Genomic DNA, 15,766 nt, shown 5'->3' on the forward strand with positions numbered 1-15,766 from the left:
TTAGTCCTGATTCCTCCCTACAGGGCCTCTGATCTACTAGGTGAAACAGTCATGCCATTAGTGACAGCAATATAGTAGTTTACATGCTAAACAGATGCATCAAAAGGAACAAAGTTGAAGGATTGATGCTATCTGATTTCAAGACTTATTATAAAGCATGAGAAATAAAAACAGTGTGGTATTGGCATAAAGATGTACAAATGGCTCAATGGAACAAAATAATCTGGAATTAGACCCACACTAATATGAACAACTGATATTTGACAACTATCATACTGAGTTTTGACAATGGCAATTTAGCAAATGGTGCTGAAACAACTGGATATTGATCTGCAAACAAAAATTTACACTGGTCCCCACCTCACATCATACACAAAAATTAACTTGAAATTTTTTGTAGACCTTAATGTAAAACTTAAAACCACAACATTTTTAAAAGAAAAGATTGAAGAAAGTATTTGTGGCCTTGGATTCGGCAAAGATTTCTTTGATTCATAACCAAAATCATGATCCATAAAAGAACAAATTGATAAATTTGACTTCATCTGAACTTCTCTCTTCAAAAGACCATTAAGACAATGGAAAGACAAGCTATGAGTAGGAGCAAATATTCGCAAAGTAAACAAAAATATTTATGATAAAGAAATAGTGTTTAGAATATATAAAGAACTCTCAAAAGTCATTAATAAGAAAGTAAACAATTTTTTTTAAATTAGTCAAAAGCTTTGAATAGAGCTGTCACTAAAAAAGATATACAGATGGCAAATAAACACATGAATAGGTGTTTAACATTATAATCACAATGGGATACCACTACACACCTATCATAATGACTAAAATTTAAAGCAAATAATTATTCTCAGCTTTAGCAAGGATATGGAGGAAAAGGAAGTCTCTTTCACTACGAGGGGGGATATAGAATATCACTTTGGAAAACAGTTTGGCAGTTCCTCAAAAAGTTAAACATATACCTACCATATGATTCAACCATTCTACCTTTAGGAATTTACACAAAAGACATGAAAGTATATATTCATAAAAAAGACTTTCATATATTTTATATATTCATAAAAGCTTTACTTGGAAGAATCCCAACTGGAATCAGGCCAAATGTCAATCAGTAAGCAAATGGAAAACAAGTAATGGCATGCCCCATCCAATGGAATACTACTCCACAATAAAAAAGAATAAACTATTGATACAGGAAAGAACATGACTGATTGTCAAAATGCTGAATAAAATAAGCCAGAAAGAGAGAGAGAACACACTGTATAATTTCATTTGCATAAAACTCTAGAAAATACAAACTAATCTGTAGTGACAGAAAAGTAAACAAGTCATTGCTTGTGGGGAGGGGCCAGGAAGAGGTAGGTGGGAGATGTTATAAAAGGGAATGAGGAAAATTTTGGAAACAATAGACATGTTCATTATTTGATCCTGGTGATGGTTACATAGGTATATATGTATGGCAAATTAAGCAAATTTTATGTTTCAAATTTGTGCAACTTGTTGTATGGCAATTATATCTCAATAAAGTTGTTGAGAAGGAGAAGGTAAAGAAAGAGGGGATGGCTAGTGTACCTAGTACAAGAAGAGACAATACAGAGCCCTAAAAGGATATTGACCTGTTAGTTTCCTGATTCCTGACTCTGAACTCAGCATTATGCAACTACCATTGCCATTGTTCACCTGTATAGATGCCTTCATGTTACCAGCTTCTGAAACACATCCTCATTACCTGCTCCAAACTTTGGAAACTAATTTGAATGTTCAGATACCAATCTTTCTAAATGTAGCTCCACCAGCTGGCCACAGAGTCCCTTCCCAACTACTAGTAAGAAAGTGTAGTTTAATTATGCATGAGATTGCACATGAAAAAAATATTTAATAGCAATTGTCACTAGGGAAATGCAAATTTGAACAAGAGATACCACCACACATTATCAGAATGGCAAAAATCCCAAAAACTGGTGATACCAATTGCTGGCAAGGAGGAAGGGCAACAGGATCTCTCTTTCATTGCTGGTGGATATGCAAAATGGTACAGCCAATTTGGAAGATAGATTTTTTAGTTTCTAACAAAGCTAAACATAGTCTTACCATACGATCCAACATTTGTACCACTTGGTATTTACCCAACTGATTTGAAAACTTAGATCCACACAAAAAACAGCATACAAATGTTTATAGCAGCTTTATTCATAATTTTCCCAAACTGGAAGCAACCAAGATGTCCATGAGTAGGTGAATGGATAAACAAACTATGGTACATTCATACAAAAGAATGCTATTCAGCAATAAGAAAGAATGAGCTATGAAGCCACGCAAATACATGGACGAATCTTAAATACATACTGCTAAGTGAAAGCAGCCAGTTTGAAAGCCTACATATTGTATGATGCTATTTATAAGACATTCTACAAAAGGCAAAACTATCGAGATGATAAGCAGATCAGCAGTTGCCAGGGACTTAGGGTCAGTGAGGAGGATGCTGTTGAATAGTGAAGCACACGGCATTTTTTAGGATGGCCAGACTATTTTGTATGATATCGTAATTGGGGATACATGACAATGCATTTATCAAAACTCATAGAACTTTAAGGCACAGAGTGAACTTTAATATATGCAAGTTAAAAAATAATAATTTAGGGTACCAATGGATATATGGATAGGGTGAGATGTGGCCAAGAAAAAAAAAACCTAATTGTATTACAAATGGATGAAAAAATTACACTGAAGGAGGTGGACGAAAAGGTGCTGACCTAAGTAACTTTGGAAATGATGGAGTGTATAAGACTAAAGGTAAAAGGAACTACATGAAGCAATGTACTCTCTTTGATAAATGTATTCCCACAGAGGTACAAGATGAGCACAGAGTAATGGAAAGAATTGATAAATCATTAGATTGTACACCTGAAACTAATATATACTCTATGTTAATTATCCTGGAATTTTAAAAAATATATTTTTAAGATTAACAATTCTGAATGTACTATATTTTGTATGCTGGAATTGAACAATTAAGGAAATGAATGGAGGGTGGTATCTCGCTGTTGGAGTGGGAGGTTACAGAAAAGCCAAGAGAGAAGGCTAGAGTGACCCATGTGGCAATAGATTAGCAGGAGACATGAGTGCAAATTCATATTCAGATTAATACACATAAAGATGGTTACATACAAAATATTTACAGATATGCGTATATAAACAGGTTAGTATACACTCATATGCCATTGCTCTGTCAGTGAGCTGACCTGGAAGCAACACAACCTGGTAGCAATGGGCACACCCAACATCCAGATCTTGGTTCCTAGGATGAGTGTCCAATAAAAGTATGTGGACTTCCTGGGTAAATAGCTGATTCTAGGTCTGGGCCAGAAAATATAGAAGATGAGTCTAGGAGCATCTTATAGTGCCAGAAAGTAAGTAAATACTAACAAAAGAAATCCACAATGATGAAAGTTTGTCAAAATAGCACAAAAGCCAGCAGAAAGAACAATAAAATAAAGTAGTATTCAGTTGTAGCCAAAAATAGGAAATAAATATCCAGATAGCCAAAGGAGATAAACACCGGATTAAATAAACTAATAAATGTAGAGAACAGACAAATCTCCCATGTAAACTAATTCCAAATAATTTATATACATAATTTGCTCAAAAGAAGATGGAATGTAAGCCCCACTCTTGAGGTATGGGAGTTTTTTCTTTAATAGTGGTGACTTCCTTTCAAAGAATACAGTACAGAAAGGAAGGTGAAAATAGAGTAACTCTACAGTGAAGCCTGGCAAACACTATTTGCTCCACGTGATCAAGGTCAACATTGACAGTAATAAGTCATGTTGATAACACGTACCCTTGATATGAGGTGATGAGAATGGCATCTTACCTCTGTGGTCTGTCTCCCAAAGACCCAAAATCCCAATCTAATAATGAGAAAAATATCAGAAAAATCCCTGTTGAGGGACATTCTATGAAATATCTGACTAGTACTCTCCAAAACTTTTAAGCTCCCCCAAACAAGGAAATTCTGAGAAAATGTCACAGCCAAGAAGAGCCTAAGGAGATAGGAGAGCTATCTCCTTATGAGAGCTTACGTAAATAAGGTGTTCTGGGTGGGATCCTGGAACAAACATTAGGTAAAAGTAGGGCAATTTGAAGAAATGCAGGCCTTATGATAAGGTATCAATATTCCTTCATTAATTATGACAAACATACTAAGTAAAGTGATAACAACAGAGGAAACTGAGCACAGGGCATATGCAAACTCTTTGCACTAGCTCCTCAATTTTTCTGGAATTCTCAAGCTACATAAAAAATGTACTCTAGCAAATCATGTGACCCTGGAGTCAGATAGGGTTGGATCAAATGTCACATCTATGAGACCTTAGGCAAAATACTTAACATCTGAGCACCTCAGCTTCCACAACGTTGTGGAATGTATGAATGTAAGCACGTTCTCTCTATAAGTGTCTCCATGTAGCTGATGCCCCCATATATGCCTGTTCCCTTCCTTTTCTGCGCAAGTTAACAATTACAAAGAGCCTGTCAGGGAATTTGAAGGCCATATCCATCTGGCCCCCTTCCAGTTAGCTTCTGGCCTCTCTCCAGAACTCAGACAGGATGGGTGTCTCCTTTACATGAGGAAGCCTAACAATAGTGAAGCAAAGAACATCAGAAATGCATTTACTGGATTCTCCTGGGCTGGGTCCTACACTTTGGGTGAAAGATTCCATACAAGTAGGTCCACGTTCCCCCGACCCCTCTAGAAAACAGTCAGGTGTTTCATAAGAAAAGAGACTCTGCCCTTTCCTTGATGCATCTTTGAGGCATCCAACACCCTTGGTCCCCACTCTGGCCTCTGGAATTCCTGGCCATGCATGTCCCATCCAGCATGGTCCATGATGACCTAAAAGTCTGTATCTAAAAGCCCAGTATGTAATGAGTTTATTCTAACGTCTCAGATAACTCAAGACATAGCATGATGAAGGCCAAAGTTGGCCCATCTTTTCATCTTGCTTTTTTTCTTTTTGTCCTTTTCTTCCCTTTATCACCCCTCCAATATTTAGCCACAGTTAGCATCCAAGGAGAACCCAATATGGAATTTTCACTTGAAAGCACTGTGACAAGGAGAGACAATGAAATAAAGTAGATGGAGTGAAGGTTTCTTTGATTTGTCTTACTATTTGTATTTAACAAATTCTAATACAATGTCTACTACATACATTATAGATACTAATTCATTTTCATTAGGACCTTATAAATAATGTTAATTTATAACAATTTATAATTTATAATAATTTGTGTTAATTTAATGTAAAAAAAGTTAATTCAATGATCTTCACTATTATTATTTGTATTCTACAGGTGAGGAAACGGAAACACAGAAAGTTTCCATAACTTCCTCGGGGTCAAAGAGCTAAGCAGTGGCAGAGCAGAGCTAGTGGTTCAAACCCCAGCAATCTATCCCCCTGGTCCGGAGGCTGTGTGACAACAGAGGCACACACTTCACACAGTTTTTATTTTATTGGATTTTATTCACACAGAAGCCCTTTAGGGTTATTATTTACACACACACACACACACGCACGCACACATCCCTAATAGAAAGACTGAGTTCAATGTTTGCCTAGGAAGGAACAGGATAGACAGAGAGACAGAGCTGCAGGGATACTGGATGCCTCAAAGATGAATCAAGGAAAGGGCAGTCTCCTAAACATTGTCTTCCCACCCAGCCCTTGGCGATGTCACTTCCCCCACCCCCACCCCTCACCAAGCCACACTGCCCTGTAGCAGGAGGCCGCTTGTGTCTCCCTGTTCTTTTCAAGTACAGGAAACAGGACATAAACACCCTGTTGTCCCTGGACAAAATCCAGACCTTTTCTGCACTTTTCTGTTTCTTTGAGCCATAACAACACCTTCCAGGCTTCCTGCCAGCTCCCCACAAATTCCCTGTTTAAACAGGCTCCCCGCTTCTACCCACAGGGATGCCTTGGTTTCCACCTCTATGGAAATGACTGGCATTTCTAATCTAACAACCCAACTGGGAAGACCTGTGGTTAAGAAACTGATACCTCTCCTCTATCATTTAACATTGACAAGGATCACTTGACTTGCTTTTTAAAGGTGTTTCTAACTCAAATTTGGCATGTTCCATTTTTCTCAGACATTGGGGGAATTTTAGTAACAAGGAAGTTCCTGCAGATGTTGTTTTCCTTGGTTTGTGGGATTTTACATCCTTACATGCCCTCCTTACTCTGGGCCTCAGCTCCTTGATTTCCCCTCCCATTTCTCCATCGCACTGGGGATTCCTGCTCAAGTATGAGCACCCCTGAGGGGACAACGGTGTGGGTTAGGTTGGAAACAAATCGATTGTCTGACGCAAACAGCAGAATACCAGTGATTCCAGTGCTACTAACAGCCCTGTCTGGCTTTAAAGCAGTTAACTGACTGTTCATTGGGCAAAAGTTTTCTCATCAGGCAAATCAGCATAAGCCAGCCTCACTCTACTTCCTTCTCTCTGAGAATCACAATGCAGTTCTCAACTGGGCAATGCTGCCTCCATGCAGGGCATTTGGAATTGTTAAGCAGGCATTCTGGGGGTTATCACAACCACCAGGGAGCATTACTGACATTTTAGGGGAAAGAGATGTCAAATGGTCTGCATACCTGGGACAGTCCCACATAATGAGAATTTCCCCCACAAACACTGCTAATATCGCATTCCCTAAACATCCCTATTGGAGCACCTAAAGACAGAAAACTTCAAAATGCTTTATAAATTCAAATACGGTAACACTAAATTTTGTTCAATTTTCTATTTCTTTAAAAGCAGTCATGTAACTGGAAAACCTCTCTTTGTGTGTGCTTCTGTTTGTGTGTGAGTGCACTTAGACAAACTAGAAAAAGCACTCACTAAATTGTGCATCTGCAGAGCCAGGCACTAATTCCAATTCTACCACTGACCCACTGTGTGACCTTGAGAAGCACTTCCCCCTCTCTTGGGTCACTCAGAGTCTCCTGATCCCTGGATGAAATGTTTGTTCTGGTTAATTTCTAAGGTACTATGAAGTTCAACATTTCCATGACTCTAAGACCCATGAAAACCTCATTATTCTTTCTATACTTTAATAAGCAAATGTGAGCAGTGTGAGTAGATTAAATAAAGGAGTTCAAGATTGATGGGGCTTACCCTGTGTTTTTGCTATAAAGGTTAAGTCCAGTGGAATGATGGCAGTGATGGAGAGATGTCACCAGGAGGCGGGGAAGGCAGATGGCAAGGTGGCTATGTGCTGCCACTGGTGGTATTTTCAGATAGCTCAGAGGAAGAGCTAAGACCATGCTCGGGCATATCCCCTCAGCTGAGCGAAATATCTGGAGTCTGAGCAGGGATGTGACTGGTTGGGAAGAAAATTTGAATGCAGCCATTAATTTATTCTACAAATATTTATGAACCATACAGTGTAGCAAGTCCTGAACTAGAAGAGTAATAGAAAGAGGAGGCATAGCCCTTGCCATCAAGGTGCTCACAATTTCCAGGAAGGAAACATAAACAATTTTTAAAAACATGACAAATGGGGCACTCGGGTGGCTCAGTGGTTGAGCATCTGCCTTTGGCTCAGGTTGTGATCTCAGGGTCCTGGGATCAAGTCCCACGTTAGGCTCCCTGCAGGAAGCCTGCTTCGCCCTCTGTCTATGTCTCTGCCTCTCTCTGTGTGTCTCTCAAAAGCAAATAAATAAAATCCTTTAAAAATAAAGAAATAAAAATTTTAAAAACATGACAAATGCTGTCAAACACAAAGTTCCATAGAAGAGAGGAGGCCTTACCTTAAGGAAAAAGACTTTCTCAGGCCCTTGATGGACATGGGGGTCACTTGGCAGGGAGGTGGTGTGGGAGCTGGAGAGGAAGGTGGGAGCACACTTTGAGGCAAGTGTGGTAACACTAAGAGAGAGTGAGGCATGTTTTGGAGAGGACCATAAGGTAACAAGCAAAATGATGAAATGACAGTGAATCAAACACAGCAAAATTGGAAACTGGAAAGAGACGGGATTATTTTTAGATTGTCTAACTGCTGAATGAGACAGAACAGCCTATGTTCAGTCTTCTTTTGAAGTGAGATAATAAATATCTAAATTGTTGAGGCCACTTTAGTTGGGTTTTTCTATTGGAGATAAACACATCCTAATCAATAGATAGAGGTAATATCAGACCTAAAAGAAGAAATGGTTAAAAGGAATGTTCTCTGGGAGGTGACACTGGGTAGAGACAGAAGACATGGTGGTTTTTTTTTTTTTTATTTGGCCCTCTGCAGTGTTTTTAAATCATGGATATATATTTGATTTTTTATTAAGGGAGGGATGCCTGGGTGGCTCAATTAGTTTGGTGTCCAACTCTTGGTTTTGGCTCAGGTCATGATCTCCCCATTGTGAGATCGAGCCCCAGGTTGGGCTCCAAGCTCAGCGCAGAGTCAGCTTCAGATTCTCACTCCCTCTGCCCCTCCCTCTGCTCTTTCTCTTTCTCTCTCTCACAAATAAATAAAATCTTTTTTTAAAAAAAGCAAATCAGAGACAAATGCTTAAACCTTCTATTTGTTATGTTCAATACATTATTTTTTTAAATCCTGGGTTTTTAAAATTATTTCATTTTAAACTGTTTGCTGATGTTGCGTATTAAAATAAAAGCCAGAATTTTGTCCATAGGATTTCATCACATCTCACATGCTTGCAACTCCCAGCTGAAGGATATTACAGCTGTATGCTCACTCTCTCTCTTCATCTGGTGATAGCAAATGTAGAAAATGTTATTTTTACATAGAGATGGGAAAAAGCTACATGCACTGGGACAGTGATTGTCGATTCTTAACATATGTGAGGATCGACTGAGAACTTGCTAAGGCAAAAAATGCAGGATTTGGAGGCTCAGCCTCAGAGATTCTGTTTCAGGCGTAGGATGCATTTTTAGAAAGTCCCAAAAGGACTCAGATGCAGGTGTCCCATGGACCACACTAACCACCACGTGATTTGACTAACACCGTGCTAAAGGATCAGTGGGGAAAACAGTTGCAATCATATGGCCTGGATTGACCATTTTCTCACCCGCCCCAGCATTCACTCATCTGTGCAAGCAGCAAATGTTTATTGTGCACATACAGGTTGCTCATCACTGAATACACAGAGCTGATTAAGACAGCAGTCTGGCCCTTAGAGACATAACAGCGCAGCTGGAAAGAAAATCCACTAACAGAATTTTTCTTAAGACTCTTTTTTTCCCCAACTTTACTGAGGTATCATTGACAAATAACACCATGAGATATTTGAGGTATACACTGCGATGATTTGACATATGTATACACTGTGAAAGGATTTCTCCCATCCAGTTAATTAAAACACCCGCCACCTCACATATTTATATTTTGGGGAGTGGGGGAGAGAACATTTTATACCTATTCTCTTAGTAAATTTCAATTATACAAAACAGTGTTGTCAACTCTAGTCACCATCCTCAGACTTTCGATATCTTATAGCTGAAGGTCTGTACCACTTTACCAACCCCTCCCTAGTTTGCCCACACCCAAGCACCTGGCAACTACTTTTCTAATCTCTAAACTTCTAAAAGCTTTTCTATGTTTCTAAAATTCTGCTGTTCAGAGCAGAACACCTCAAAGATGACACTTCAGAAGTATTTCTTCTATCACTAGGGAGACTGACATTGAGGTAGACCCATGGAAAAAGCCTGGACCCAGTTTCTGCTACTAGAAAGGATCCTTCCTCTTGAACTATATCCTTTATTTATCCTAAACACACACACACAGACACACACACACACTTTTTCTAAGGTCGGTTCTCTTTATATAACTTCTGTGTATAAGCATTTTGCCTGGGACTCAGATAGTGTCTAAACACAGTCAATGGGCAAGCATTCAAACAAATCCCAGTGTGTTTTGACATTTTAAACATCTCAGAGAATCCAATCAGACAAGATTTGCGGCAACCCTACCAAGATGACCTGTGATAGTGAATGCTACTTTGCATCCTAGCAGTCTTTATATCTTATGTATGGACTGAGCCGGCTGGAAATGTTTCCACCTTAAGCAGGCATCCAGATGTGCTCACATCGTGCCGACAGACAAACAGATATGTTGGCATTATGCAGCAACAGGCTTGCTTTCTTCACAAGCAGAAACCAAGTGTATATTTGGTTCCAGACAGAAGCAAATATGTTTATGCTCCTAGTTACACTTTAAAATTAATTTTCCTTCTAATTCTTCCAACCTAAGTTTCACATTTAAGGATTTATTCATCCCCCGCTCTCCATAAATCAGATGCATGAAGCAATAAACAAAGTTCAGATGATGAAGCATCATTGCTTTAATTAAAACCACCTTTCTCAGTACACGTCAAGGCTGTCCTGGTGGAACTGACAGTTTTTAAAATGTACTTCCCCAATTTAAGAAAGGGCCCTCTTGACTACAAGAAGATTCCTACGGGTTCTTTACAACGTATTAATTTTTTTCAGGCACTAAACATTTTATTGAGTGTCGACTATGCCCAACACTTTGCTCATTTCACTATTCCCATTATCTCATTTGTACCATGAGAGATTTAAAATGTCAACAACCTTACATTGTTATAGGTAACTGTTAAAAATGGTGAAAACTGATAAATGTAAAGCTAATGTGGTATGATCTTTTCATACTGTGCTTTGTGATAGCAGAACCTGTCAAACCAAAACTTCTAGGTCCAACTGCCGTCCCCCAGGTCACAGCATAATTTTCTGAAATAATACCTCATGCATGGACAGTATTGGTGTCATCATGATTCTCCAACACTAATATTATAATGAGGTTTTGTTTTTCAGATTCCAGACAATTCTACTAAGGCACACTTTTATAACTGTTTCATATTGTTGTTCAGATCTCTTGCACATATTCTGGCAAATAAGGATGCAATTTCATCTTTAAAATCAGTTACAAGGTGGGAGGGAGTCTCTTGAGTATGAAAATATTATCATTTAAGAGGTAATTTTTTTCAAAGGAAGGATGAGACTGATGAATCATCACATCAAATTAAGTGAAGTATCTAATCAACCAGACCTCATGCACCAAGTGGATCCTAAAAGTGGTTGATGCGTTGGTCTAGTGAGAAATGATGACTCTTTCTGGGAATGATATTGGAAGAGTAGTAGCGAAAATAACTTTCAAAGTATTTGTACCTCCAACTCTGTTTGAGGCATCGGCTTAAAGAATCAGATCAGAGGAGGGACAAATCATTTCCCTTGAAGATACTTGAAAATCACCATTTCCTAAATTAATCTCTCTGCAGTAGTAATCCCAAAAAATATTCAGTAATTTCAAAAAGTTCCCTGACCAAGAATAATTGAGGAGTCTATACTGCAGTCCCCTCTTACAAATCCCAGTGAACCTCGAATCACCAGGGTTTAGAAGTCCTAATGTAGACAGCTTTTGAATTTTTCCTAAACTACAGTTCCCCAGTTAGCATGCTAAGTTATGGAGGGAGGATGGTTAAAACCTTGTAAAAGTGTTCTGTTCTCCATCCAGATGCTCTGAACATCTGGATAATGGGCTGAATTATTTGGATGATGTTTAATCCTTGTACAAATAAGTCAGGGCAATGGTAAAAATAAACAGGAAGACCTATAAATGCTATTGTTGGTAAAACATTTTATACATCCTTCTTTGGTAAAAATATTACTGGTTTTTATAAAATTCCTCTAAAAGGAACACAAAATCTTGTTTTCAAATACGAGTATTTCCTATTACTTTTCGTGCACTTCCCCAGATTTTATCCTTTCCTGGCTCTATCACTCTTCTTCTGGGGAACTCTCAGGAAGAGAAAGTTGACAGCCTGGAGAAGGCAGCTGTGTAAATCCTAGTAAAACAAAATGGGAGTAAAACCTCCCAAGAAGCAATTCATCTTTGCTAGAGAAGTTCCATGTTCAATGGAAGGGGACCAGAATAATTGATGTGGAAGCCCAAAGGCCTTTTGGACTGCTTAACATTCTTCATAAGTGTGCTGAGGAAGGTTCTCTAGAGTGTGTAAGCTTTCAAACCCGAATATAGTTTTTAAGATCAAGTAAGAAAGACCATACCTTTCAGCCAAAAAAATGAAAAAATAAAAATTTTATAAATTTCCTCAAGCTAAAATCACTGTTGTCACCAAGCCTACAAATCAAATTCACTCAGTGAAAGCCCCACACTTCCTGCCAGACTGTTCATTCTAGGACCTTAACCAAAGGATACCCGTATGGGAATATTCATGAACTCAGAGACTAGAAAAATCTGTTTTAAGCTCAGAGCTGGGTCCAAGTCACAATGTCTCTAGGCAGTCACTAAAACTCCTGAGGCCTTGATGTCCTGGTCTGTGAGAAGGGTGATAGGGACTTGCCATTAAATGATTATGCACTTATTATACAATAAAAGTGTTCTTAAGTGTCTTGTTTGTAGTAGGCATGTGAGTATAAATTGATACTCTCTATTAGCTGGAGAAAAAAGTGTGGATGGATTCCTACCGCAAGCCATAGTATACCAAGAACATTTGAGTATGCCAGCCTCATGCTTGGCTCTATACTGAATTTTACTTGTTTGAAAACCTTATTATCCCAATTGTGATTATGACTATAATTATAGCCTTTAATTTTCACTTTGTCCCAGAGAGTGGAAAAAGAGAGTTGTTTCTCAAAATTTAAGTTAAATGCGTAGATAAATCTCTATAGTAAAATCAAGTGAGGTTCTAAAAACTTGGTGTAAAACATAAAAACTCAGAATACTACACTCCAATGTCATCCCAGGGCCTTCAAGTTCCATTTGAAATGGTTTGACTCATAAGATGTTATAAAAATCATGCAGAGTATTTCCATGTACCCTGCACCCAATTCCTCAATGATAATAACACACATAATTGTAGTCAACCATCAAGACCAGGGACTTGATGTTGGCACAATATTAACTCTAGACCCACTTTATAATCCAAACTGTAAATAATAAAGGATGTATTGTGGGTACGGTAAATGCAATAAAGATGAAATGGAACTCCAACCAACAAACCCATGTCCATGTAATAAAAAAAGTACCCATATGTCAAAAAAAAAAAATAGGACTAGAAGTTTTAAAGTAAGTGATAAGTAGCTTTCATGTTGGAAACAAGAAGTATTATATCTATTTATTTGGCATAAGCAGGGAGAAATTTTAGAGTAGTCCACCTAATTTGTGACATATTTAAGAAAGATAACAAACAACAAGAGATTAATGGAGACTGAACATTGGAAAGTGAAATTATGGATGAGATGATAAAAAAAAAAACTTACTTTCCATGACAGAAACAAATGAATCTAAGGATGAGGGAGATGGAGGAGGATAAGGGATATCAGATCAATATTACAGTCAATAGTTATTAATACAGTGAATAAAGATACATTAGAAGTAATTTTTATGTTGAATAATCTGAGTTAATGTTATCATTTTTAATGTATTGGACCATATTATAAAAATCAAGTTACTTCTGCTAGACAATGCACAATTCTGTATTTTATTATATCAATATGTACCTATATGTATATCTTAAGGTTATGTGTGTATGTACATGTATAATTTTTACCATCTGCCCTTTTTGAGCTACAATTCCCACCCTTTTATATCAAATAAGGGTCCTACTGTTCCATAGTATTATAATGCAGACTTTTCTACTGGGAAATGGGGGAGAAAGAAGAGAAAATTAGACTGTATTATCTCAGAGCTCTCCAGAAGGAAGTGTGCTTATCACCTGGGTCAGGAAAAACAAAATCATTCACTTTGAATTTACACATGTCAATTAATGGTAACCTAGACAGATTCCTCCTATAGAACTCAGTGGGATGTCCTTAGTCAGAAAAGACTATTTGAAAGAGAAAAAAAGGATTAGTTTGGGGATGTTGGGATTTGACTGTGAATAGGGTGATATATCAAAGAACAAGAGTGTCTACTCTCAGAAAAACAAGATGGTTCCCACAGGTCTCATCCATGAAAAAGATAGAAGCTCAAGAGGGAAGAGTGTGGCAAGCATCCCTGACATTGTCCCTGATAATCTGATTATCTTGACATAAAGAACTCTTTGCTGCTTTTTACTGAAAATATTTCTTTGGAAATTGGCTATTATTTTCCCACTCAAAATTCCCTAAAGTTCCTTTTGAAATCCTAACCCATCTAAGCTGTGCTAAAAAACAAAAAGATAAAAAAAAAAAAGTTTTTTAAGGATAATGTTATAGGTAGAGGTCGTGACCTCCAGTACCAGTGCATGTGTCCTCCTTACTTGAAAATAGGGTGGTTGCAGATGTAATCATGTTAAAATGAGGTCATTACGGTGGGCCCTAATTCAACAGGATAGGTGTCCTGCAAAGAAGAGAATGCCAGGTGAAGAGAAAAACACACAGAAAGCTGGCTATGTGAAGACAGAGGCAGAGACTGCAGTGATGTTGCCACAAGCCAAGAAATGCCTGGGGGTGCCAGAAGCTAGAGGAGACAGAAAAGATCTTTTCCTGAAAGCTGTGGATGGAGCATGGCCCTGCCAAAAGCTTGAGTCTGGACTTCTAGACTCCAGAGACAATAAATTTCTGTTGTTTTTAAGCCACCCAGTTTGTGGCACTTAATATTAAGATAGCTCTAGGAAACTAATTCAGGTAGTCAGGCACAATTGCCATAACTGGCATCAGAGTTGATAATTCTGGGGAAAAACAAGAAGCTTCCTTCAGGATCTTTACTCAGTATTCTTTGGAAAATCATACTTCTTGCTTGATTAAAGAAAACTTTTCTCTCATGTGAGGTAAGACAATGGATTCTTCACAGGTAGTCCTAGATAGGGTAACCATACAATCCCATTTGCCATAGATATTTTTGGTTTATGTCACAATCCAATGTGATTATTAATGGTGCCACCTTTCACTTTCAACAGTATCCCAAATTGAATAATAAAATTTTTGATCTTCTATTTGTCAGTCTAACATACTAACATTCTAGTAATCTGGTTATCTAATAATCAGAGTTAACAGTGTCCAAGTTTTGTTATCTTCCTTCTACTTCAAAGGAGGAAAAAGTGGAATGGTGACAAAGGAAAACTGAAAATATTGATATTATTGACATTTTTTAAAATTCCACAAAATGTTTGGGGTCCACGTATCTTCAACAAGTCTCCAACATATTCTCTCTCTCCATCCTTCATCTTGTACAAAATGTATGAATATGTGGAATAGTGACCTTGAAACCATGCATGAACTTCCATTATGCACTGAACTCATACATATACAGACACATAAATGTATACACTTAGAGGCAATCACTAGTTTCTCTTTTAGGAAAGTGAGCATACCGAACATGAAAAGAGGACATAGAACACATACATAGACTATGAATAGGGCAGCCCAGGTGGCCCAGCAATTTAGCGCTGCCTTCAGCCCAGGGTGTGATCCTGGAGACCCTGGATCGAGTCCCACATCAGGCTTCCTGCATGGAGCCTGCTTCTCCCTCTGCCTGTGTCTCTGCCTCTCTCTCACTCTCTGTGTCTGTCATGAATAAATAAATAAAATCTTTAAAAAAAAGACTATAAATATAAAAAATGCACACTGAGATTTCCAGAGGCCATCTGACGTGTCCCTCTCCAATCGAAATCGACCCCTCTCCTTAGAGGTAATCGAAATCCTAACTTTTATAACAATTATTTCCTGGATTTTATTTATGGTTTTATGACCTCTGTATGCTCTGCATCTCTAAGAAATATAATTTAG

General features: G+C 38.0%; 1 long non-coding RNA gene across 4 annotated transcripts in view; it reads right to left on the reverse strand.

Annotated features, from left to right (window-relative positions):
* The window catches only part of LOC119864478, a 54,900-nt gene that overhangs the window by 14,696 nt on the left and 24,438 nt on the right, over positions 1-15,766 (reverse strand). For 2 of the 4 annotated variants that reach the window (XR_005374182.1, XR_005374180.1), the window contains exon 2: positions 7,187-7,391. The exons of 1 other annotated variant lie outside the window; for it this stretch is intronic. This is a non-coding gene — a long non-coding RNA (uncharacterized LOC119864478). Of the gene's footprint in view, positions 1-7,186; positions 7,392-7,821; positions 7,892-15,766 lie in introns of all 4 variants that reach the window. One more of the 4 variants, XR_005374183.1, reaches the window with a different exon arrangement.

Source organism: Canis lupus, chromosome 19 (assembly GCF_011100685.1).
Source record: "Canis lupus familiaris isolate Mischka breed German Shepherd chromosome 19, alternate assembly UU_Cfam_GSD_1.0, whole genome shotgun sequence".
In the NCBI taxonomy this organism is placed as follows: Eukaryota; Metazoa; Chordata; class Mammalia; order Carnivora; family Canidae; genus Canis; species Canis lupus.